Source organism: Pleurodeles waltl, chromosome 7 (genome assembly GCF_031143425.1).
Source record: "Pleurodeles waltl isolate 20211129_DDA chromosome 7, aPleWal1.hap1.20221129, whole genome shotgun sequence".
In the NCBI taxonomy this organism is placed as follows: Eukaryota; Metazoa; Chordata; class Amphibia; order Caudata; family Salamandridae; genus Pleurodeles; species Pleurodeles waltl.
This window is the reverse complement of record NC_090446.1, coordinates 1,182,519,016-1,182,544,883: the sequence shown is the minus strand read 5'-3', so window position 1 is coordinate 1,182,544,883 and position 25,868 is coordinate 1,182,519,016.

Genomic DNA, 25,868 nt, shown 5'->3' with positions numbered 1-25,868 from the left:
GGGAATCCCCAGGCTCCCCCTGACCGCGACTGCCTGACTCTGAAATCCCGACGGCTGGAAAAGACCCTGCACCCGTAGCCCCCAGCACCTGAAGGAACGGAACTTCAGTGCAGGAGTGACCCCCAGGAGGCCCTCTCCCTTGCCCAGGTGGTGGCTACCCCGAGGAGCCCCCCCCTTGCCTGCCTGCACCGCTGAAGAGATCCCTTGGTCTCTCATTGAAAACCATTGAAAACCCGATGCGTGTTTGCACACTGCACCCGGCCGCCCCCGCGCTGCTGAGGGTGTACTTTTTGTGCTGACTTGTGTCCCCCCCGGTGCCCTACAAAACCCCCCTGGTCTGCCCTCCGAAGACGCGGGTACTTACCTGCTGGCAGACTGGAACCGGGGCACCCCCTTCTCTCCATTGAAGCCTATGTGTTTTGGGCACCTCTTTGACCTCTGCACCTGACCGGCCCTGAGCTGCTGGTGTGGTAACTTTGGGGTTGCTCTGAACCCCCAACGGTGGGCTACCTTGGACCCAAACCTGAGACTTGTAATTGATTTACTTACCTGCTAAATCTAACAATAACTTACCTCCCCCAGGAACTGTGAAAATTGCACTGTGTCCACTTTTAAAACAGCTATTTGTGTTTTATGTGAAAAGTATATATGCTACTGTAATACCTTTCAAATGAGATATTACATGTAGAATTTGAACCTGTGGTTCTTAAAATAAACTAAGAAAAGATATTTTTCTATAACAAAACCTATTGGCTGGATTTGTCTCTGAGTGTGTGTTCCTCATTTATTGCCTGTGTGTATGTACAACAAATGCTTAACACTACTCCTTTGATAAGCCTACTGCTCGACCACACTACCACAAAATAGAGCATTAGTATTATCTCTTTTTGCCACTATCTTACCTCTAAGGGGAACCCTTGGACTCTGTGCATACTATTCCTTACTTTGAAATAGTGCATACAGAGCCAACTTCCTACAATATATATCTACATATATATATATATATATTGTTGGACCAGGACCATTTTGGAGGGTCTTCAGCAAACTTTTGTTTTCCTCCTCCTGTTTTTATGACCTCTAATTGCTGGCCTTAGGACTCTGGGAACTTTATCACTGCTGATCAGTGCTAAAGGGCATGTGCTCTCCCTTTTAAAACTTGGAATGATTGGCTTACACCTGATTGGCACATTTAATTTACCTGTAAGTCCCTTGTACAGTGGTATCTCTTACACCCATGATCTGTAAATTAAATGCTACTACAGTCCAGCTTGTGCCACCCACAGAAGTAGCCTTTCAAACATGTCTCAGGCCTGCTACTGCAGGGCCTGCATGTGTAGTTTACTGCCACTATGACTTGGCATCTAAATTTACTTGCTAGGCCTGGAACTCCCATTTTACCACATTCAGTTCGCCCCTAAATTAGGTCCTAGGTAGTATTATGGGCAGGGTGCTCTGTAGGTAACAGTTAGGACACATGCCTTAATTTGTGGCCTATCCTAGTAGTGATAAACAGCCTTTTTGGTTTCCCACGATGTGAGTGCTGCCTCTTTCATAGGGTTGCATTAGGAAATGCCCTTGCATATGTCTAAGTGGTATCTTCTGATATATGAGGAGAAGCGTGGACATGTTTGATATGTTTGGAATGGTAGTGAGAAATGCTGCTTATTGGAGTAAGTGGATTTTTTAATACCATTGTAGAAATGCCACTTTTAGAAAGTTTCTGTAATTATGACTCTTATGCTTTCAAGCTTGAATCCAATCTGCGTCTGGGGTAGAGTGACAGCTGGGCTTTGTGCTTATTTTCCAGACAGCCATCACACAGCGAGGGTGGAGGTGTGATAAGATTACATTTGCGTACTGACTGGTCTATCCTCGTCTGGGAGATGAGGGGCACCCTTATATTTGTATTGGCTGTGTTCTGCCCTCATGCAAAGGGCTCATTAACCACCTACTGATGTATGGAGCCAGGCCGTAGGTTGAAGGGGGGAGTTGTGCACTTATAAAGGTCCAATGAAGTGTCCCCTGAAAGCAAAGGAAAAGGAGTATAAGTATAGGTGTTGTTCCCCATGTTGTTGAACACTGCGCACCAGAAGTGGTTGGAGGGACTTGCTAGAAAACTGCCATTGGGGCTGGTATGATGCTGTGCTGACCTGTTTCCTGCTAGGTCACAGTAAGGGCTACCATTGGACTCCAAACTCCCAGGTGTGCTGGCCTGCTGCTTGGCCGCGCCTTGTGACCTATCAGTTGTCCCCACGGGCTGGGTGTTGTACCCCCTTTCTCCCATGTTTTGTTACTTCATAGCACTTGGAGAGCACTGTAATTTCCTTCAATGAGAGCACATGGTGGGTTGTTTCTGTCTCCCCTATGTTTGTGGCCCTGTTGGCAGCAAGGCCCCATGATTGAGGCCATCTTTCTCTTCTCGGGAGGGCCAGAGGAGAAAGGAGAAGTGAGGCAAAGGCTGCCCATCATCCCTGATGCATGCAGGAGATAATGCTCTCCCTGGTGCCCCCAGGGGACAAGCAGGCATCCACTTCGGTGCTGGAGCATGAAGAGAACCTGACGCTGAAGTAGCAGCTTATGGCAGATCAGGACGATGCAGAGGGGTCACGGAGACCACCTCCTGCCCTAAGGTACTGTGGGGCCAGTGAACCGGGCCACCCGCTCAACCGCAATCCTACTCAGGTGGCCCGGCTGTTGTAAGGGAGGCCATCCCATATGGATGTCAGCCATGGCCCTGCCTGTATGAGGGCTGTTGCCCAGTAATTTGTTGGCCATGGGAAGGACCATTAGAGGCCTTCCTGTCATTGTGGGAAATGCATGTGTCCCCCTGCTATCCTCAGAGGGGACAGGCCTATATTGAGGGTCATATTGTGTAGGGGGCACTTGCTTAACTAGTAGCAGATGTATATTTTTATGACTTGATTTCTGTTGCATGTAGTATTTGCCTTGTTGGGGGTGACGGCCATACCTTCAGCATCTATCTTTCACTCATAAGGAGAGTGTGGTTTCTAAAGTTTTATGTGACATTGGGATTTGTGAATATTTCACTAGAGTTACACTATGTTGGGCTGACAGTAGCTTGCTTAGCTACGACCTGTGCAAATGGGGAATGTTGCTTGCTATGTGCATTCATAATGATAGAATTCTGTCAAGAATTCAGTGGCAGGACAAAGACTTATTACTGCAAAATACCAAAACACCAGAGATTGACAATAGCCCAGTGATATCCATATTGACGACATGGTAAGCCATCTGTGAAACCGTTGTTGAAGGCCATCCTCTGTGTGTTTTCTACACGCACTGACTTAAAGATCTCCTAAATGGCAGACATTCCTGAAAGGTTATCGGTCTAGCATTTGCACAATAGTTGAAATCTCAGCTTGACATGCAAGTGCTCATCAAGTAAGGAGACGCACTTCAACTTGACTCCTGGGGCGCTGGTAGCATCTCTTCAGCACGCATATTTACCTCACAGAAGATTCCTCATCAGAAAGGACACTACTTGGCCTGGTCATGGAAAGCAGCTCACGCATCTTGGAGTAGTTTCTCTTCTTCATGGTAAGCAATTATTTCAGGTCTCTGCAGCACTCACAGTTCAAAGAGTGTTTGAGTACTAGCTCTGCATTTACCTTCTTTGTCGAGGTCAAATAAGAGATACCTTTTCAAGTGGCATAACGTTTTAGGAAAAATTCAAGACTTTTTATACTACAAGATCCTTTCGCAGAGAATTCTCATGACTCAATTAATATATTGTGGATAATTGAAAAGCCATCAACTTTGCTCGTTCTCCAATGCAAACATATATTCACATGTCATTTGAAGCACAACTATGAAAAACAATAGATTTCTTCACTATCAAACTGTATCCATTCACTCAATCAAATACTACAACCGCTAAACTAGCATACTGTTGCAGTGTTAAAATCATATTCTAATTTAGGAAAATATTAAATCTTATTCTATTTGCGACGGAGTTTATTTAAAAGAGAAGAACAAAATCTTGCTTTGTACGGGTATGGAACATTGATGTACATGTAAAAAAATTAGAGTTTAGCAACATTAAATTATGAATAGAAATGCAAATTGCATATTTGTGTTTATCTTCCCTTGCAGGTATCTGTCATTTATAACATCGGGCTGTTGGAAAATGGGTTATTGGCAAGGGCAGGTAGGTACCTACACTTAGCAATAGGCCACTTACCTCCACTTAGGTCCAGTTAGGTCTCATTAAATTAAACCCAGCTCAACCCTTGGTAGCTTGGCAACGAGCAACAAGGCGTAACTTAGGAGACAAAGGTGGTCATTCTGACCCTGGCGGTCTTTGACCGCCAGGGCGGAGGACCGCGGGAGCACCGCCGACAGGCCGGCGGTGCTCCAATGGGGATTCCGACCGCGGCGGTAAAGCCGCGGTCGGACCGGCACCACTGGCGGGGTCCCGCCAGTGTACCGCCGCCCCATTGAATCCTCCGCGGCGTCGGACCGCCGGGATCCGGATGGCGGTAGGGGGGGTCGCGGGGCCCCTTGGGGCCCCTGCAGTGCCCATGCCACTGGCATGGGCATTGCAGGGGCCCCCGTAAGAGGGCCCCTACAAGTATTTCACTGTCTGCTGCGCAGACAGTGAAATACGCGACGGGTGCAACTGCACCCGTCGCACAGCTTCCACTCCGCCGGCTCGATTCCGAGCCGGCTTCATCGTGGAAGCCTCTTTCCCGCTGGGCTGGCGGGCGGTCTGAAGGTGACCGCCCGCCAGCCCAGCGGGAAAGTCAGAATTACCGCCGCGGTCTTTCGACCGCGGAACGGTAATCTGACGGCGGGACTTTGGCGGGCGGCCTCCGCCGCCCGCCAAGGTCAGAATGAGGGCCAAAGTGTAAAGCATTCAAATATCACAAAACAGTAATTAAATAAAACACAGGAAACAGTTGGAAAATCCAAAACCAATTCATAAAAATAGATTACAGTTTTATCTTTAAAATTACACAAAAACGAATAAAATTGGATAAGGGGAACCAGAGATATGAATTTTTAAAGAATTATTGTTTTTTAGTGCCTAGAAACAAAAAGTGCCAATCTGGTCATCTGGTCGCACCTCGACTGGGGCAAAGTCAAAGTTTAAGGCCGACCACGATGGTGCCTGGCTTGGATAAAGCCCACGGGAGGCCTCAGTCAAAAGTTTACCTTCGTACTTAGTAATTTTTCTGAAGGTTTTCTTCAGCAGGACGAACCTGCCAGTCCAATCCGACATCCTGGAACTCTTCTCCGGATACGAGTAGCGGGAGCCCTCGGTGGAGATTTTTACCTATGGACTTATTCATTTTTTCGAGGTGAAAATCCTTGGACCAGGGTAAACCTGGATCTTGATTCGACGTCCTTGGAGCCCTCCTCGGATACGCTGGCTGGGAGGTCCCGGTCAACTTTCTACATTCGGACTTAGTCTCTTTTTTGGAGATTTTCTTCACCAGGACGAACCTGCATATCAGGCCGGGTCGCGGTTGAGGCAAACTTGCTAGAGTTGACGCGGCGAGTCGGTCCCTCTATGGAGCTTTTTTCCAAAAGTTTTCCAAACTTCTCCAAACTTCTGGGTCTTCTCCCAGATGTTCTTTTAATGTTATTTTGGGGTCCACAGTTCACCCCAAGGCTCCAGAAGATCTGAGATGATACTTGGGGTTGTTGACTACAACTCCCAGAATGCACCTGGTGCAAACTCCTTTTTGGCCACTGTACAGTGGTCAGCTAGTTAATTTCTTCAGGAGTTGGTACAGGGGATTCTGGTTAGCAATTTTTCACCTGTGGCAAACAGGGAGTCCCTCCTTGAACCAGTGGAAGCCAGGCAAAGTCCTTCTTGTGGTGAAGCCCAAGTGTGCAGCTGGTGCAGTCCTTCAGAGTGTAGGGTCCAGGTGCAGGCCAGGGGTCCAGCAGGGCAGTCCTTCTTCTTCTGCAGTTCTTCCTGGTAGGGATCTGGTAGGGAACTCCGGTGTGGGTGCAGGTCTGCCAGTTTTATTCTTGCTCCTGGGTGAAAAACAGGGGGTCCTGATTCTCCAATCAGGTGCAGGGTCCTTCCCCATGTGATGACCACTTCCTGGGAAGTGTGGCAAAAATCAATCCCAGGAGGAACCATTCCTCAAAAATCCATCATGGCTGAAAATGATTTTTGGAGGTTACATCTGGCTGAGCCCACCCACTGGTGTGTCTAAAAATCATAAACACACCCCTCTCCTAATCTGATCAAGGGGGCACCTAGTTGTCTGGGGTTGCAGGATGTGGGGGTGTTGCTGGGTTGCTCCAAATGTCCTTGTCTGCCTTTGAAGAGCAGTTTGGCAGCCCTCCCCCTTCCTGCCTCACCATCTGCTGAGGGAGATTCCCTCCCACAGGCACATCTCTTTGTGTGAAGCCAGGCCACTTCACACCTCATCAATGCAGCCTGGCCAGGCTGCCAGAGGCTGGCCAATCAGAGCACAGCAGCAAAAACAATGCAGGGCTGAAATTGGCAACTTTTGAGGTAAAGTTTAAAACTCTTTACCTGAGCAAGTTACATTAAATCCCACAACTGGACGTTGTGGGATTTATTATAACAATCAATTTGATACCAGACTCTTTGTATCTGTCACTTAAGGGGACTTTTAACATTAAAATAAAGTCTCCCCATTCTAGCCTATGAAGGCCATTAACTACAATAAGGGAAAAACGAATTTGGCTGTTTTTACCTGGCCAGGGCTTATAAAACTATTTTAATAAGGTCCCTGCTTATAGTTACATGGCACCCAGCCCTAGGGACACATAGGGCACACCTTAGGGGTGACTTATATGTAACAATAAGGTAGTTTAAGACTTTGGAACTACTTTTAATTCCAAAGTTGAATTTGCATATAACTTTAATTTAAAAGCAGCCAGCAAGGCAGGCCTGCCTTTAAAATGACACTGGGCACCTAGGCAGTGCACCTATGGGGGCACTACCTATGCTGGGGTCCCTAAACCTCCATGTCCTACCATATGCTAGGGATTTATAGGTAGGTTGACTTAGCCAATTATAATTAGCCTAATTTGCATGCGGATTTTACACAGAGCACAGGCCCGGGGACTGGTTAGCAGTACCCAGGGCACCATCAGAGTCAGGAAAACACCAGCCAAAAGAGGAAAATGGGGGCAAAAAGTTAGGGGGCCTCTGCAATTAGCCCTGTTTTCTCACACCAGTATATACAACTATTTTATACAGAAACAAATACTAATAAAGTTATTAAAGTTTAACATCTTATTGGATGTTCAACTATTTTCTAGAATGTACAACTGGATGGACATAATATGATGAATACACTGTCACAATGAAACAGTTGTTTGAAGAACAGCTACAAAATAAAAATAAAGAATTATAATACTAACATACTCTACTCCTAGTTAATGGATTACCAGATTCTATGGCATCATGCAGCCTATCAAGGGTGATGCATTTGCAAGGCTTTTCATCTATTGCTATCCTTCATACATATTCTTTGTATTATACTACTCTTAATAAACAAAAAGAACTTACATTAAGCTTACATTTATTACATTACTTGATAATTACAGGTAAAACATTTAGATAAATATGTGTAGTGAGTGTGATGCATAGTAATGTTAATTTAAAATAAGATACTGTGCAGTTAGGATTTGCTTTACAGTCTATATGGTTGTTTTCCCCAATGATCATTGCTGAGTATCTATAGAACACTTCATTTATGGTGTAAAAGTATGGAAGCTGAGAACAGTGAAAAAGGGAAAGTGAGATGTTTTAAATAATATGTATAACTACTATACAATTATATACATTTCTTGTGTTTTATTATTAGCAATACTTTTTAATTACAAATTGTAAAACTGTAATAAACAAATACATAGTAGGAAACTTTACATTCTATTTATGTTTTTTATATATTTACATACATCAACATACCTATTCATTACAGTAATGTAGGTAACTAATTTCAACTTTCTTTATTCATACATCATCCATAGGTATACCCAACTAAACATAGGTAATTGTAGTGATACACAAATACAAACTAATGAAAACACTGATATATCCACATATTTGCTTGTATATTGACTAATTGTAGGAGGCTGGCCTGGTTTGTAGTGGTTACCTTGGGTACTCACTCCCTATACCAGATCCAGTTATCCCTTATTAGTGAAGTAGTAGTGTTCTAGAAGCTTAGGCTGATAGAGGTAGCTATAGCAAAGCAGCTTAGGCTAAACTAGGAGACATGCAAAGCTCATACAATACCACTTATAGTTACACAGTACTTATAAACAAGTAAGGACAATACTCAGTGTTACCAAAAATAAAGGTATTTATTTGGGTGACAAAGTACCAAAAATATCTTAAAGACAATACTCCTTCTGGAGGTAAGTATTATACACAATAAATACACTGGACGCCAAAATTAGACAATTAAATAGTCATAGAACAATGCAAACAATACGAAATGCAATAGAATGCAATGGGAGATAATAGGTCTAGGGGCAACACAAACCATATATTAAGAAAGTGGAATGCGAATCACAAATTCCCCCTACACAAGTGTAGTGTGTGCAGAGTCGCTGGGAGAGTACAAATACAGTAAAGGTAAATAAATCACCCCAACTTAGAACCCAGAAAAGCAGGAGTAAAGTACTGCAAGTTTCCTTAGGACACACTACACCTTGTGATTGGGATTTTGCGCAACCAACCAAGTCTGCAAAGAACAACTTCTGGATTCCTAGACCTGAAGACCTGCAAACGAAGGGGACCAAGTCCAGAAGTCAAAAGAAGTTCCAGGAAGGAGAGGAGCCCCTGCCAACCCAGAAGAGGGTGCAAAAGAAGAATCACCGGTTAGTAGAAGACTGCAGGAATGCATCCTAGGAAAATGCCAGCGGGTTCCTACATGATGCAAAGGATATCCCACGATGTGAAGATCGTTGCAGATGTGATTTTGTGTTGGAAGTTGCCAACAAGCCTTGGTTACGACAAAAGTGACTTTTGTGTCAAAATGGTGCTGGATGGACCCAGGAAGGATCTGGGGGTCTCAACTCTGTTTGAGGAGGAAGAGGGGGCTCTCAGCACTTTAGAGAGCCCTGAGGATGCCAGCCAGCACCCATAGAGGTCTCAGGACATGGGGACAAAGAAGGTGCAAAATGCAGTTGATGCAGCACAACAAAGAAAGTCCCACACTGCCGGAGAACAACTCAGTGAGTTGAGCATCCTAGGATGGTGTGCTGGGGACCTGGACCAGGCTGTGAATGAAGAAATTTTGCAAATAGTGCACAGAGGCCTCAGGAGATGAAGAAGACACAGTACATAGAGTTACCGTCATTCTCAGGGAAGGCAAGGTCTTACCTCCTCCAAATCGATTCAGTAGGACCTCAGAACAGTCTGTGTCGATGTTGTCCACTCTCTATGTCCTTAGGAGCATGCTCGTAATTGTGAGAGGAGTCCAAGGGTACCAGTCAACATCTTGGAAGGTGCCTGCTGGAGCAGGGAGTGACTCCATCATCCATCACCCCACGGGAGATTTCTTCGGTCCTTCTGGTGCATAATGAAGACAGGGAATCCCCAGAGCGTGCACACCGGTGAAACTGTTGCAGTTGTTGAATTGGAGGTGAGGTTGCAGAAGAGAACTATCACTTGTGGATACTTTGTTGCAGTTACAGCATTTCGTGGAGCAGGCTGCAGTTGATCCGAGGTCAGAGGATGCTGAAGGATTGGCTACCTAATCAGGTATAGACCTATCAGGAGGGGTCTCTGACGTCACCTCTTGGCACTGGCCACTCAGAGGCCTCCAGAGTGTCCCAACACCGTGCAAAGCAAGATGGCCGAAGTCTGGGACACACTGGAGGAGCTCTGGGCACCACCACTAGGGTTGGGATAGACAGGGGAGTGGTTACTCCCCTTTCCTTTGTCCAGTTTCACGCCAGAGCAGGGGACAAGGGATCCCCGATCAGGTGCCGACTGGTTTATGCATGGAGGGCACCATCTGTGCCCTTCAAAGCATTTTCAGAGGCTGGGGAAGGCTACCTCTCCAAAGCCTGTCACCCCTATTTCCAAAGAACGAGGGTGTACCACCCTGCTCTCAGAGGAAAGGCTTTGTTCTGCCTTCCTGGGACTAGGCTGCCCAGACCCCAGGAGGGCAAAACCCTGTCTGTGAGGTGGAAGCAGCTTTAGCTGCAGTGGAAGCCTCAGAGAGCTGGTTTAGCAGTACTGGGGGGTCCATGATGGAGCCCCCAGGATGCATGGAATTGGCTCCCCAATACCAGATTTGGAAAGGGGGGACAATTCCATGACCTTAGACATGTTACTTGGCCATATTCGGAATCACCATTGTGAAGCTACATATAAGTATTGACCTATATGTAGTGCACACATGTAATGGCGTCCCTGCACTCACAAGATCCCGGGAAATGGCCCTGAACTATGTGGGGGCACCTTTGCTAGTGCATGGGTGCCCTCATACTTAGTAACTTTGCACCTAACCTTCAAGAAGTGAAAGTAAGACATATCAGTGACTTATAAGTTACTTAAGTGCAGTGAAAATGGCTGCCAAATAGTGTGTGCACTATTTCACACAGACTGCAGTGGCAGTACTGTGAAAGGGTTTGCCTGAGCTCCTTATGGGTGGCAAAATAAATGGTGCAGCTCATAAGGATCTCCTGGAACCCCAATGCCCTGGGTACCTAGGTACTATATACTAGGGAGTTATGAGGGGGGGTCCAGTGTGCCAATTGGAATTGGTAAATGAAGTCACTGGCCTACAGTGACAAAGTTAGAAGCAGAGAGAGCATAATAACTGAGGTTCTGGTTAGCAGAGCCTCAGTGACACAGTCAAGCACTACTTACAACACATACATTAGGCCACAAACTATGAGCACTGGGGTCCTGGCTAGCATAATCCCAGTGAGACAGGCAAAACACACTGCCATGTAGGTTTTTCTCTATGAGCACTGGGGTCCTGGCTAGCAGGATCCCAGTGACACAGTACAAACACACTGATACACACTCACAAACAGGCCAAAAGTGGGGGTAACCATGCTAGAAAGAGGCTACTTTCTCACACTAATGAGCCAAGGGACACACTTATCCATACACTGACACAACCACCCATACACTGATGAAGGCACTAAGACACTCATGCAGGCACACATGCATACAAAAAGACACTCAGGCCCATACTTAAACATATGCTGACACACCCAGGCAGACACTAATGTATAGATTACCACATTCAGGCACAAACTTATGCATACAATGACATACTTAGGAATTCACTAATGCATACACTAACACACCCAGGAACACACTTATGCATAACCTGAATATTCAAGCACTCATTTATACATAGACGAAGATGTCCATTCACACACTGACATAAATAATGACACACCCAGGCACATACTGATGTATACACTACCCCTCCAAGGCACATACTGATGCATACAATAACATACTCAGGCACCCACTGATGCATACACTAACACACCCAGGCACATACTTATACATAGCTTAAGATATCCACTCACACAAAGACAACCATGCTGGCATGCCCAAGCACTCACTGATGCACACACTGATACACCCAGCAAGACACTGATACATCTGCGGACACAGCCAGACACATACTAATGCAGACACTAACACACCCAGGCACAAACTGATGCATAGATGAACATACCCAGGCACATGATAATGCATACATTGACACACACAGGTATATATTCATCCAAACCCTGATATATCCAAACACAAACTGATGCATAGACTAACACATCCAAGCAGAAACTGATGCATACACTAAGAATCCAGGCACACACTGATACATAGACTAGTACACGCAGGTCTATACTGATGCATATACTCACACACTCAGGCACACACTGATTCATATACTACCACACCCAGGCACACACTCATACATACACTGACATACTCAGGTCCACACAAATGCATATACTAACACCCTAAGGCACACACTTATGCATAGCCAGACATACCAAGGCACTCACTTATACACAGACTGAGATATCCATTCACACACCTTCATAAATGCTGACACACCCAAGCACACACTAATGCACACACAAACACACCTAGGCAGACACTGATGCATAGGTGGACATACCCAGGCACATGTTAATGCATACATAGCCACATACAGGCACATGTTCACCCATACACTGATATATCCAAACCCACACTGATGCATAGACTAACACATCCAGGTAGACACTGATGGATATACTAAGACACCCAGGTACACACTGATACATACACTGATACACACCCAGGCCCATGCTGATGCATAGGCTGACAACCCAGGCACTCACTGATGCATACACTAACACACGCAGGCACACACTTATGCATAGCCTGAAAACCCAGGCCCTCACTTATACATAGATGATGTCCATTCACACATTGACATAAATAATGATACACCCAGGCACATACTGATGTATACACTACCCCTCCCAGGCACACACTGATGCATACAGTAACATACTCAGGCACCCACTGATGCATACACTAACACACCCAGGCACATACTTATACATAGCTTAAGATATCCACTTGCACAAGACAACCATGCTGGCATGCCTAAGCACTCACTGATGCACACACTGATGCACCCAGCAAGACACTGATACATCCACGGACACAGCCAGACACATACTAATGCAGACACTAACATACCCAGGCACACACTGATGCAGAGATGGACATACCCAGGCACATGATAATGCATACATTGACACACACAGGTACATATTCATCCAAACACTGATATATCCAAACACAAACTGATGCATAGACTAACACATCCAAGCAGAAACTGATGTATACACTAAGAATCCAGGCACACACTGATACATAGACTAGTACACCCAGGTCTATACTGATGCATATACTCACACACTCGGGCACACACTGATTAATATCCTACCACACCCAGGCACACACTCATACATACACTGACATACTCAGGTCCACGCTGAAGAATATACTAACACCCTAAGGCACACACTTATGCATAGCCAGACATATCAAGGCACTCCCTTATACACAGACTGAGATATCAATTCACAAACTTTCATAAATGCTGACACACCCAAGCACACACTAATGCACACACAAACACACCTAGGCAGACACTGATGCATAGGTGGACATACCCAGGCACATGCTAATGCATACATAGCCACATACAGGCACATGTTCATCAATATACTGATATATCCAAACACACACTGATGCATAGACTAACACATCCAGGTAGACACTGATGGATATACAAGACACCCAGGTACACACTGATACACACCCAGGCCCATGCTGATGCATAGGCTGACAACCCAGGCACTCACTGATGCATACACTAGCACAGGTAGGCACACACTTATGCATAGCCTGAAAACCCAGGCCCTCACTTATACATAGATGATGTCCATTCACACATTGACATAAATAATGATACACCCAGGCACATACTGATGTATACACTACCCCTCCCAGGCACACACTGATGCATACAGTAACATACTCATGCACCCACTGATGCATACACTAACACACCCAGGCACATACTTATACATAGCTTAAGATATCCACTTCACAAAGACAACCATGCTGGCATGCCTAAGCACTCACTGATGCACACACTGATACACCCAGCAAGAAACTGATACATCCACGGACACAGCCAGACACATACTAATGCAGACACTAACACACACAGGCACACACTGATGCATAGATGGACATACCCAGGCACATGATAATGCATACATTGAAACACACAGGTACATATTCATCCAAACACTGATATATCCAAACACAAACTGATGCATAGACTAACACATCCAAGCAGAAACTGATGCATACACTAAGAATCCAGGCACACACTGATACATTGACTAGTACACCCACGTCTATACTGATGCATATACTCACACACTCGGGCACACACTGATTAATATACTACCACACCCAGGCACACACTCATACATACACTGACATACTCACGTCCACGCTGAAGCATATACTAACACCCTAAGGCACACACTTATGCATAGCCAGACACAGCAAGGCACTCCCTTATACACAGACTGAGATATCCATTCACACACTTTCATAAATGCTGACACACCCAAGCACACACTAATGCACACACAAACACACCTAGGCAGACACTGATGCATAGGTGGACATACTCAGGTACATGCTAATGCATACATAGCCACATATAGGCACATGCTCATCCATACACTGATATATCCAAACACACACTGATGCATAGACTAACACATCCAGGCAGACACTGATGGATACACTAAGACACCTAGGCACACACTGATACATACGCTAATACACACCCAGGCCCATGCTGATGCATAGGCTGACAACCCAGGCACTCACTGATGTATACACTAACACACCCAAGCACACACTCATGCATAGCCTGAAAACCCAGGCCCTCACTTATACATAGATGATGTGCATTCACACACTGACATAAATACTGACACACCCAGGCACATACTGATGTATATACTACCACATGCAGGCACACACTTATGCATACACTGACATACTCAGGCACCCACTGATATATCCACTAACACACCCAGGCACATACTTATGCATAGCTAGACATACCCAGGCACTCACTTATACATAGACTGAGATATTCATTCACACACTGACATATATGCTAACACATTGAAGCACACACTGGTGCAAACACTGACACAGCCAGGCAGACACTGATGCATCCACTGAAACAGTCTAACACATAATGGCACATACACTAACATACCTAAGAACAAACTTATGCATACACTAACACAATCATCAATACACAGATACATCCAGGCATCCACTGATACATACACTAACACACTGAGTCATGCACTCATTCTTAGACTGATATACCCAGGCATATGCTAATACATGTGCTAACACATCCTGGTAAACACTCATCTATACACCGATACATCCATGCACACACTGACACATACGATAATACACCCAGACATACACTTATGCTTAGACTGAGACATCCAGGCACACAGTGACACACATACTGACACAACCAGACAGACACTGATGTATACACTGACATACCAAGGCAAACACTGACTCATACACTAACACAAACAAGTACACACTCATCCATACACTGATACTTTCAAACGCATACTGACACATTCACTAATATACCCAGACAAACTCTCATGCATACACTAACACACACAGACACATACAGACCCACACAATGGCACACTCAGGCAGGCACTGATGCATACACTAACACCACCAGGCACACACTGATGCATACAAAACACTCACACAGGCACACACTGATACATATGCTTAATTACCCAGGCTCATATTGACACATACACTATTACAGCCAGGCACACACTCATGTATACACCAACACACTCATCCATACACTGATACATCCAAGCATACCTTGATGTATACATTAACACACCCAAGCTGACATTGGTGCATACACTAAGATACCTAGGCATATACTGACAAAAATGCTGACCCACTGACGCACACAATGATCCATATACTACCACACTTAGGCACACACTGACAGAACTTATGCAGTCATTCACAGTGATTCTTACTCACTTATGTATACTCCAACACACACATACACATAAAATGACATATTGTGACCATTACAAACATACACATAACATATAACTTTTCTTTCTTAGTCCAAAAGAGGTGATGCTAACATGAACCATTTTTTCTTCTTTTTCTGTAGTAGGGTATTTTATGATTGTATGTGTTTTTTTTCTTTGTTTTTTTTTATTTTTGCAACAAAATCTATAAAACTAAGAGTTCTTCAGAAAACACTCAAACATTGTGCAACAATTGCAATTGAAACAAACTAAAAAAAGATCAACATTTATGCTGCTTGCATGAGGCAACCAGTGCACGGATAGATTTCTCCCTCTAAATCAAAACTTTTTCGCACTTGATGCAGAATTGTTCCAGGAAGGCAAATTCTTGAACAGAAGGAGGCACATTAGTTGGAACGTCTGGTGCTGCGGACGTTCCTGGTTGATCTGATCCAGAGGTTGTTGCTTGCCCTTGCTGGAGCTCACTTTTGGCTGGTGCCAGGTGTCTTGGGTGGCTTGTGAAAAGGTGTTTGAGCTTGCTCATAGTTCCGCACAAGTATTTCTTGCCTCAAGATAATATTTTCTTGCAGAGCATGCCCTCTACTTTTCGTGACACAGCTTTTTTTTTCCTCCGGATGGAATGGAGAAACATTTCCAAGCAATGTTTGCATTCCTTGGTGGCCTGTCTTCCTCTAAAGATGAATCTCTCTCAGATGGCATTACTTAGGGTAAAAAAGAGACACTTTAATGTGGAGCACCTTTCCCTAATGTTGTTATATTTTGCCTATTTCCCAGCCCCCTCCATGGTAATCCACAAACCCTGGGCACCTGTAGAGTACCCAGGATGTCAGAAAAAAGAACACAAATTTGGCTTGGATAGCTAATGTGCACAAAATGTTTCGGAGCCCTAAGTGCAAACTACATCAAATACCCAAAAAGAGCTCAGAAACAGGGGTGGGGACGACCTAGAAGCGAAAGGGTTAACACCGGACTGGGTGCAGCTGCGTCCTCTAAACAGATGGATCAAGAGTTTTCCTAAGGACTAGTCAATTTTTATTTTGGACGCTATATTGGGAGTTGGCATGTATCAAACATTGCACATCAGCACAAAGGACAAAGAAAAACAAATAGTGCTGGACCAGATGCATATTAGGTTGGGACATTAATCTTTATAGCTTCATTCTGTTGTTAAAATACTTTATTGAATCATGCTCTTATACAAAAAAATACCTAGATGGTAGATGTGGGTTTGGTGTCTTCCTGGGTACAAATGAAACACACAAACTGCAATCCCAAGAATGTAATCTATTTGATCTGGTGCCCATGTAACTTTCTCTATATAGGAATGACCGCATGGAAAGTAAAAACCGGGATCATGGAACATAGAAGTAACATATGATGTAGGAATACAATAACTAAAGTGACCACCCATTACCTTGAGATGGAACACAGTGTGGGGGATTTATCTTGAAAAGTTTTGGATTAATCTGCTATCCCACCTTACACTTTGGATGTAAAGGGGTATCTCTTTAAACATGAACAAAGGTGGATTTACTGGATTTGTAGCCATGAACAGGGGCTGAATGACGACATATCTTGCCATAAATTAAATTGCCAATAATACATGCAATTCATGCTGAAGCATGGTCATTCCATCATACCTAATGTCGGACTTTCCCCTTCCCTCTCTCTTTAATAGAGAGTGTTGGAGTGATCATGTTGATTTAGGAAATAGTAAGGTTGGGTCACTATGTTGTTTATCGTATCACCAGATCCCCACTCCCACCCCCATGGTTAATATTGGCAATAAATATCAATTAGGAGACCATACAACATATAGGCCCCTCCCTCCCATTTACAGTACATTTAAAATCCAACATAAAAGGCATCTTGTGTGGAATTCTATGTAGTCAGAGCATAGGGATATCGATCCAAATGGATGTTGTGGGAGGATATATAGTGGAGATTTCCTGAACTGTCAAGATGGCCGCCTCATTTGCAGGGACGATCTACTGATTTGTATGGCGAACGTGCTATGGAACGCGTGACACCCGTGGTGACCACATGCTCCAATGGCATGGGAACAAAATACGGACCGCAGCGATATTTTGATGCCTACACAGAGCTACATGTTGCTGAGATAAGAGGCGCTGATCTCTTGAGAAAGTAAGTTGCGGGTCTGAGGACCGGTGTACAGGTGGAGGAGGGATATGGTTACTCCATTCCTAAGGTTGGACGCTGGCACAGTGGAGCCCTGGGTATGAGGGAGGCATGAGAGAATGCTTTGGTGAGTGCTAATTCACCCCCAGGAAGAACACACATCATTCAGCACTCAGTGCAGCATTCATTACGGATATGCCGGGAATGCAAACAGTACTGCATTGAGTAATGGTATGCCGGGACCATTGAACAAGTGTGTATTTCACTTAGAGGAGCACATGCTGCATGCCGTCAAGGGAGCTTTGCAGTCAGCACATGGCAATACTTAGGGGCTGATTTAAGAAAAGTGGCACCTGCACCCAGTGCAGCACCACTTTCCTTGTGTACCTTACCGCCCCCCTACCACCACCATGTGTGTCGCCGTATTTAAAATATGGCGCACCATGGCGCACAGTAGGGGGCAATAACAAATGAATTCCTGAGGCTATTGATGTACTCTGCAGGAATAGCGGCAAAATATTGGCGCTACTCCTGCAGAGTACATGGGGCCCATTGTATTCAATGGCATGTCCCCTTTTAACATCTGCTCCAAGCAGGTTTTTAAAGAGCCGAAAAAAATGTCGCAAGGAAATCTCTTAGATTTGCATACACCATTTTTCTGGTCCCCCTGACAGGTGAATGCCCCCCTTGCAAATATGGTGCAAGCATAACGTGGCGCAAGGGTTTACAAAGTGGTGCAATGCATGCATTGCACCAATTTGTAAATATGGCGCATGTAAAAAGCCACTTCAGTGTCACCTTAGCATAAAAAAAATGCTCTAGGGCTACTTTAGTTGACTGGGGACAGTATATCTATTGCATGAGCGGTTTCTGATATCCACCTATGTGTATAAAATTCTGGGGTAGTGACATCCATGGCTTTGACATTATGAAAGAGGTACACAATATTAATGGCGTAACATCTTCACACTTGTGTATGGTGTTACATTTTGCTATTGATCTTTGAACCAGTGTGTGACTATAGGGAGGTGCACCCACTGTGTTCCAGTTTAAGCAATAACGTGAAGAAACTCAACAAGTGAACGTGTATAGTAGGCATTCCAATACCTCACTCTCTGGGGTGCGCCACAACGGGTGATGGTGTTGACCATGATGGTAATGACACACAGTTTTTATGGTGATCCCCAAGTTGGGACTGGCCGTATTTAGTGTGCTGATCACTTTAGGCCAATGCGATATGGGCACTTAAGCTACACACAGTACATATATGCTGGCTTGTTTTTTGTTATATGTCTATCATATTCATTTGTCTCTCTTTTTGCCATCATCTTAGATGATTCGAAGTGTGTGCACTGATAAGGGACGAGTGATTCCAAACTACCCTGTTTTTTGAGGTTACAGGACAACAGGTATGAGGTATGATGTAGGGGATGTAACGTCCTGATGAAAGCTGATTGACACATTTGGGCAACGGAGATGGCTGAAACGTGCTGACTTAAGAGCAGGTAACCAGGGGTGAATAGGGTATTGTGTCCCAATATCACCACTATTGGTCCATTTTTAATCCTATCCTGGGTATCTCTGAATAAAGATTAGGACCGGATACCCATAATATAATTTTAACAGGTTTGTTTTTTTCTGCATGATGGATCTCTTTATCTTTGTGGTGTATTGTTGCCCCTTCCCTCTTGCTCCGTCCCTGACGTTGGCTCTCGCGGGGATGTGTAAGCAAAGCCCGATGAAGAAGCTTGCCACAACTAGTGGGTGAGCCATACTGAATCCAACAATGGCATATAGTAGGGAATGAAATAATAATTATTTCCACATCAGTGAAAAAACCTGAATTAATCACTAGAGAATACCTATTTTTTCTGTCTAGAACTCTTTTTATAATGTATTCTTATCTCACACATTTTTTTCACCCTTTACCATAAAAACACAAGTCATAGAAGAAAAACATATTCCAAAACCTATTATCATACATGTATTTCAACTAATGTCTTATAACACAGCAAATTCAACAAAACCAGTTGGGGAAAATCCCCTCCCCATACTCCAATCTTCCTGCATTATTCAAAAGAAAAAGTGGATGAGGGCAATATTTTAACAACCCAGCATTGTATGATATGGAGGTAGAGCTTTTATTTGCCTTGAGGGCATCAACTGTTTTTTCCTTGTCCTTTTTGTGATAGTGTTTCAGTTTGTTGGGAGGACGGACAAGGGAATGTCTTCCTCTCGCCCCTCTCTTGGTGTGTATTTACATTAGGTGCTACCACATGTGTACCTCAGAGGGTACCTGTTCATGTTCTGAACTACTAATAAAATATTGCTACTGAGACCTGAAATCCTTGTCATGGGATTCCCCCAAGCGTTTCGGCTTCACTCCCTCACTTTGGTAATCACAATTTTGTTGGTAGTAGAACTTTATGCATTTTACCCCTGCTAATCAGTGCTAACACACTTGCGCTGTGTCTTTAAAGATGGCAAAATTGGCCTACACCTAATCGGCATAGGGCTTGTAAATTAAATGATACTAGTAGGCAGCAGTACTCATTATGCCACCCACTAAAGTAGTGTTTTAAAACATGTCTCAGACCTGTCACTGCCACTGCACCCTCTGGTGCAAATTTAAACTGACACTTTGACCTGACAAAATAGATCTTTTGTCAGGCCTCAACCTTCCTTTTTTAATACTTTTAAGTCATCCCTAAGTTAGGCCCCACAGGCTCACAAGACAAGGCACATGACATTTAAAAGGAAGGACATGTGTGTTTTCAAGTGTTATATGTCCTGACAGTGAAAAACTTGTAAAGTTATCTTTCATTGTTGTAAGGCTAACAATCCCACAGACCGACATTGAGTTACCTTATTAAACTTAATAAGGGCTAACTCCAGTTTAGGATCAGATAGAGATCTGCTATTTACACTCGTATACTATAATTTAGAATACTCTTTAAAGCTGAGGCCAGATTTTAGGTTTACCAGAGAAAGGGAAAGAACAAACCAGAACCAATTTTCGGGGTCAGTCAGGAAATTTTCCAACACAAAGGCTGGTACTGGATGTAAATTTGTCATCTTCAGAACCTCTCATCAGATTACTCCATGATCTGTGGAAGATTCAAATTAAGGACTTCCGTGCTGTCTGAAGAAAAGGGACTGCCTTGCTGAAGGATGGGAACTACATGCCTTGAACCCAGGATACCCAGAGTGACTCCAAGAGTCAGTTAGCTGACCTCCTTTGTGAGCTACAGGGACACAACTAGCTTCCAGAGACCTCAATGCAACTTCCCAACTGACTAGCACCAACTGGACCTGCCTGAGCCCTGCTTCTGGCCTCTGCTGGTCCTGATGCCCAAGAGATGCCCTTGACATCATTGACCCTTAGCTGGCTCAGTGAAAACTGCCCCTGAAGAACGAGTTGAAGTTACAAAGGTTTTAGGCCCCTCACAATTGCAAAGTGAACTCTTTGCACAGAGAATCGCCTGCCCTCCACACCTACCAACTGGAAGCTCCAGCATGACCTGCTCTTCAACTCAACAGTGACTGTCCATGGTGAGACCTGAAGTTTGCACAAACAGTGACAGACCGCAATATTCCCCAGTGCAAAGCTCCAGTGACGATTGACCTTTCAGGCTACAGCAGTGACTGTCCACAATGCTGGACCTCCTCCTCATGCCGATAGCCTCCTCCTCATGGAACCTGACAAAGTAAGTGGCATCCTTTGTGTCAGACTTGAGAAGGTAACTCTTCAGTGGGACTAACCTGGTCCATGTATCCTGACCGTTGCTCCATTGTGTCCAAACTAAACTTGTGACTTTCCTTTGATGTAGCACTAACAGATAACCATGAGTGGCACATGAGTCTGCAGCAACGAGGCAGAGGAGTGGAGCGGCGCGGCAGCGTCCAGGTGAGTGTTTTTTTTTTTCAATTTAAATAATTTAATGTTTATTTCCCCCTCTCCCCCTGTCTGCGCGCCGCCCCGCCCCGCCCCTTCTGCGCCCCGCGTGCCATGATTGTCGGTCTTGCAGACTAATCCCGGCCCCCTGATATAACTCTGTGAAAAAATTGTTGTCTAGAGATTTTCATTTTTGATTTGTGTTTTTAGATCATTAGAGAAGTAATTTACCTTGGGCAGACTTTGCTGATCTGGGCCAAATTTTTATGAACAATATTTTTTAAAATGGCAGATGTATTGCAGTGATGATGTAATATTTCAGGATGCAGGAGACCTATATACTTCATTTTGGTGTCAAAATATAGGTTGAGTTGGTCAGGTAGTCTTTTCGAGACAGAAAATCATTCCTCAGAACAACCCTCTGCCATTTTCTAAAATGTCAGCTATAGCAGAGGAAGAAGAGCCATATATAGAAATGAAACAAATAATAATGTTTTTTAATCCTTTTATGTATGCACCAAACAATGGGCCTTATTATGAGTTCGGCAGACGGTTTTGGACGTCCTCCAAACTTCTGATGGGGAGGTAACAGCCATATTGGCTACCTTCCCTCCAGGCCCATTAGGAATTTCTCAGTAGGTCAGCGGATGGAAACCTGAGTTTTTAAGTGCAGCACTGATAGAACTTGCACAAGAGAGGGATCCCAGTGGGATGACGCATAACTTATATCAGATCAGGCTCCAATTGAGCACACAGCACTGTGATAGTGGCTCTGTCCAGTCTATAGGTGAGTATTATGTGCCTGTTTTCCAGTGTAGCCAAGCCCACAAGGGGTCTGGACATGGGGTCTTGTCTCCTCCTCCTATTCATCTGCAGTGGTAGGTATCTGAGGGACACAAATGTGAGTAGGGTGTCACAATTTTAACAATGGAACCATCACCTCAGTGTACATAGAGCATTAATGTACTGTGACAATGGAAATGGCAATGTATATACAATTTATAGAAATGACTCAGTTCTCGATTATCTGAATGTTGTCCACCACCATTAAATGGTGACCGCCTGTCCTTTATGTAGGGACAGGTGGAAGTGAAGTAAGTCCATCAGCATCGGGCATCATGGCGGAAGGCAGTCTTCCACCCCCATGCTATCACTCATTGGCTAATATGGGGCTCTATGGAGTACAGTGGGCAATGGGGATCACCGGCAGCGGTGAAGGTGTACACTGCTGCGAACGTGACTGCCATTTTCTGTCTGTAACCTCAGTTGATTCCTGACTTTCCACAGGACAACACCTACACTGTGTGTGCTGCTGTAACCGTTGTCTGGATCCTGCCATGGCCCGTGTGACCGGAGAAAGGGCCCCTGCCTTCACTTCAGATGAGTTGGAGCACCTGGTGGATGGTGTCCTACCCCAGTATGGACACCTGTATGGGCCTCCAGTACACCTTGGACACGATGCATGTGATGAGGTTGCATGGAGATTTGTGTGCAAGCATTGTGTCATTTAGGGGGGTATGTTTGGTGGTAGTGTACATAGTTGGCACCTGGTGATGTGTGTGCCAAAGGAGACAGAAATCGGATTTGTAGGCCATATGTGTGACAGGCTGGATTGCATGTGCCATTGTATCCTCCTGTCTGTATTACCTCTGCAGGTCAGTGCCCATCAAAAGAAGGAATTGTGGCATGCCATCACTAAGGATGTGCGGACCATGGAGGTCTAGAGCAGGTGGAGCACCCATTGTAGGAAAAGGGGGGAGGACCTAAGACACTGGGCCCGGAAGACCACAGAGGCCAAGCTGGGAATGGTCTCTGAATGAGGGCAGGGAGCCCGTTGGAACCTGGCTCCCTTGCTGGCCTGCATACTGCCAGTAGCCTACCCAGAGCTGGAAGGGTGCTTGAGGGCATGACAGCAGCCACAAGGGGTGAGTACAGTGAGCTTAACAACAATGATTGGTAGGTGGCATGGGATCCTGGGTTTCAGTTAGTCGGTGCCCCTTAATGCCAGGTCATGCATTGCAGTGTGATCCAGCTCAAGGGAAATGGGTGTATTGCTAAATCTGGTAACCTAGCTATGTTGCATTCCATGTCAGACAGGGCTTAGTAGGTCCTAGGAGGGGTGCAGTTGGTAGTGGTTGGCTCTCATCTTGCTGTGGCACCTAGTCAATTGAATGCCAGTGCGGTACATAGTGCACATTCCTGATCCCTGTGTGTGATGGTAATGTGTATGCCAACTGTGGTGTTGGTGCTATAACTGACCCAGTGATCCCTTTCTCTCTCCCCCGTTTTCTCTTCTGTCATCCTGTCCATGTGTGCATTAGCATCATCTGGTGAAGGAGCAGGGGCACCAGAGGGAGATGCATCCCACAGGACCCAGGAGGCAGCGTCGACTGATGCAGATGGAACCAGTGGGATGGAGGGCGAGTGGGAGCGACGGTAAAGACAGGAGGTGACAACACTGACTTTGATTCCTCCTCTGATGGAATCTCCCTGGTGGTGGTGGACACCTCTGGGACCATCCCAGCTACAGGTACAGCCGCCACCCCCGTATCAGCACTGCCCTCCCAGTAGCCCCTCACCGAGCATCCTGTGCCTGCTCACCCAGGAGGGTGGACATCTCCTTCACCCCAAGCACCTCAGGCCCTGCCCCAGTGAGCCCTGCCACCCTCAGTGAGGAGGCTATTGACCTCCTGAGATCTATCTCTATAGGGCAGTCAACCATTGTGAATGTCATCCAGGGACTGACATCCCAGATGCAGCAATGCAATGTATTCCTGGAGAGCATCCACTGTGTATTGGCAGGCCAACGGAGATCGTTTCAGGCTCTGGCCTCCTCTCTGATGGCAGCCAGTGTCCCTTTTCCTACCATCCCTCCTCCAACTACCACTTCCCAGTCCCAGTCACTTAAATCCCAACCCATCACATGCACACATACGGGCAAGCATGCACACAAAACATCACACAAGAGTGGCACAGAAAAACACAGGCAGCACACTTCGGGCCACAAGCTCTCACACAAACACCTGACAGTTGCATAAACAACAACATTCACTGCCTCCACTGTCTCCCTCTCCTGTTCCTCCTTCTCTCTCACAGTCAAATCAGCACTTACACCTGCATACACTGCATCAACAGCCACCACCACCATCACCACACCAAGCAGCAAATAAAAATCACTTGCAGACACCTCCACAACATCCATACACACGTCCCCTGTGTCCTCTTCTAACCTGTATGCCCCCCTAAGAGACATGAACGCACACACTCAGACTCCCAACAGCAATCCACCTCATTTCAGCACACTGCCCATGCACCTGCACCCAAGTCCAGCAGACGTACACCTCCAAAAACCACTCCCTCAACCTCCATTCCCACCCCTCGTCCCTCATCCTGCCCCACCATCCCTAAGAAGCTTTTCCTTGCCCAGCTTGACCTCTTCCCTCCCCCTGAACCCCTGTCCTGCCAGGAAGAGCAGGGTCCCAACGATACAGCCCAGCACCTCAGCCAAACAGTCTGCCACTGATTCCAACAAATCAACAGCTGCTGGCTTGAAGGGGCTGCAGAGTGTGATGGCTGCCACTCCTACCGTGAGCACACCTCTGCCTCTGAAAGGGAGGACTAGGGTGGTGAAACCCAGGGGACATTTGACGGGGACAGTGGAGGCACCTCCTAGTCGTGGAGGCAAGAAAGGGAAGGTTCCCACTAAACCACCCAAAAAAGGGAAGGATTACACTCCACTGCCAAAGAAAGCGAAGGATCCCACTCCACCACACAAAAAAGGGAAGGTTCCCACTCCACCAACAAAGAGAGGCAAGAGGCCGCCTCCACCAGCAGTGGGCAAGGAGCCCTTGCCTCCAGCTGAGGCAGGCAGGATAACACCTGCACCAGTAGTGGGCAAGGAGCCCTCACCTCCAGCAGAGGCAGGCAGGGTAACACCTCCGCCAGCAGTGGACAATGAGCCCTCTCCTCCAGCTGAGACACCGCCGCCCTCACCTCCAGCTGAGACAGAGCAGTCCTCACCTCCAGCAGAAGGCCTTTAGGCTACCCCCCAGGGACTGTTGTACAACGAGATCTCTCCAGAACCAGTGGGCAAGTTCCCCACCTCAGAGACTGTGACCTTGCACTCCCCAGCACAGAGAAATGGGCATGGATCCCCCTCCAGAACCAGTGG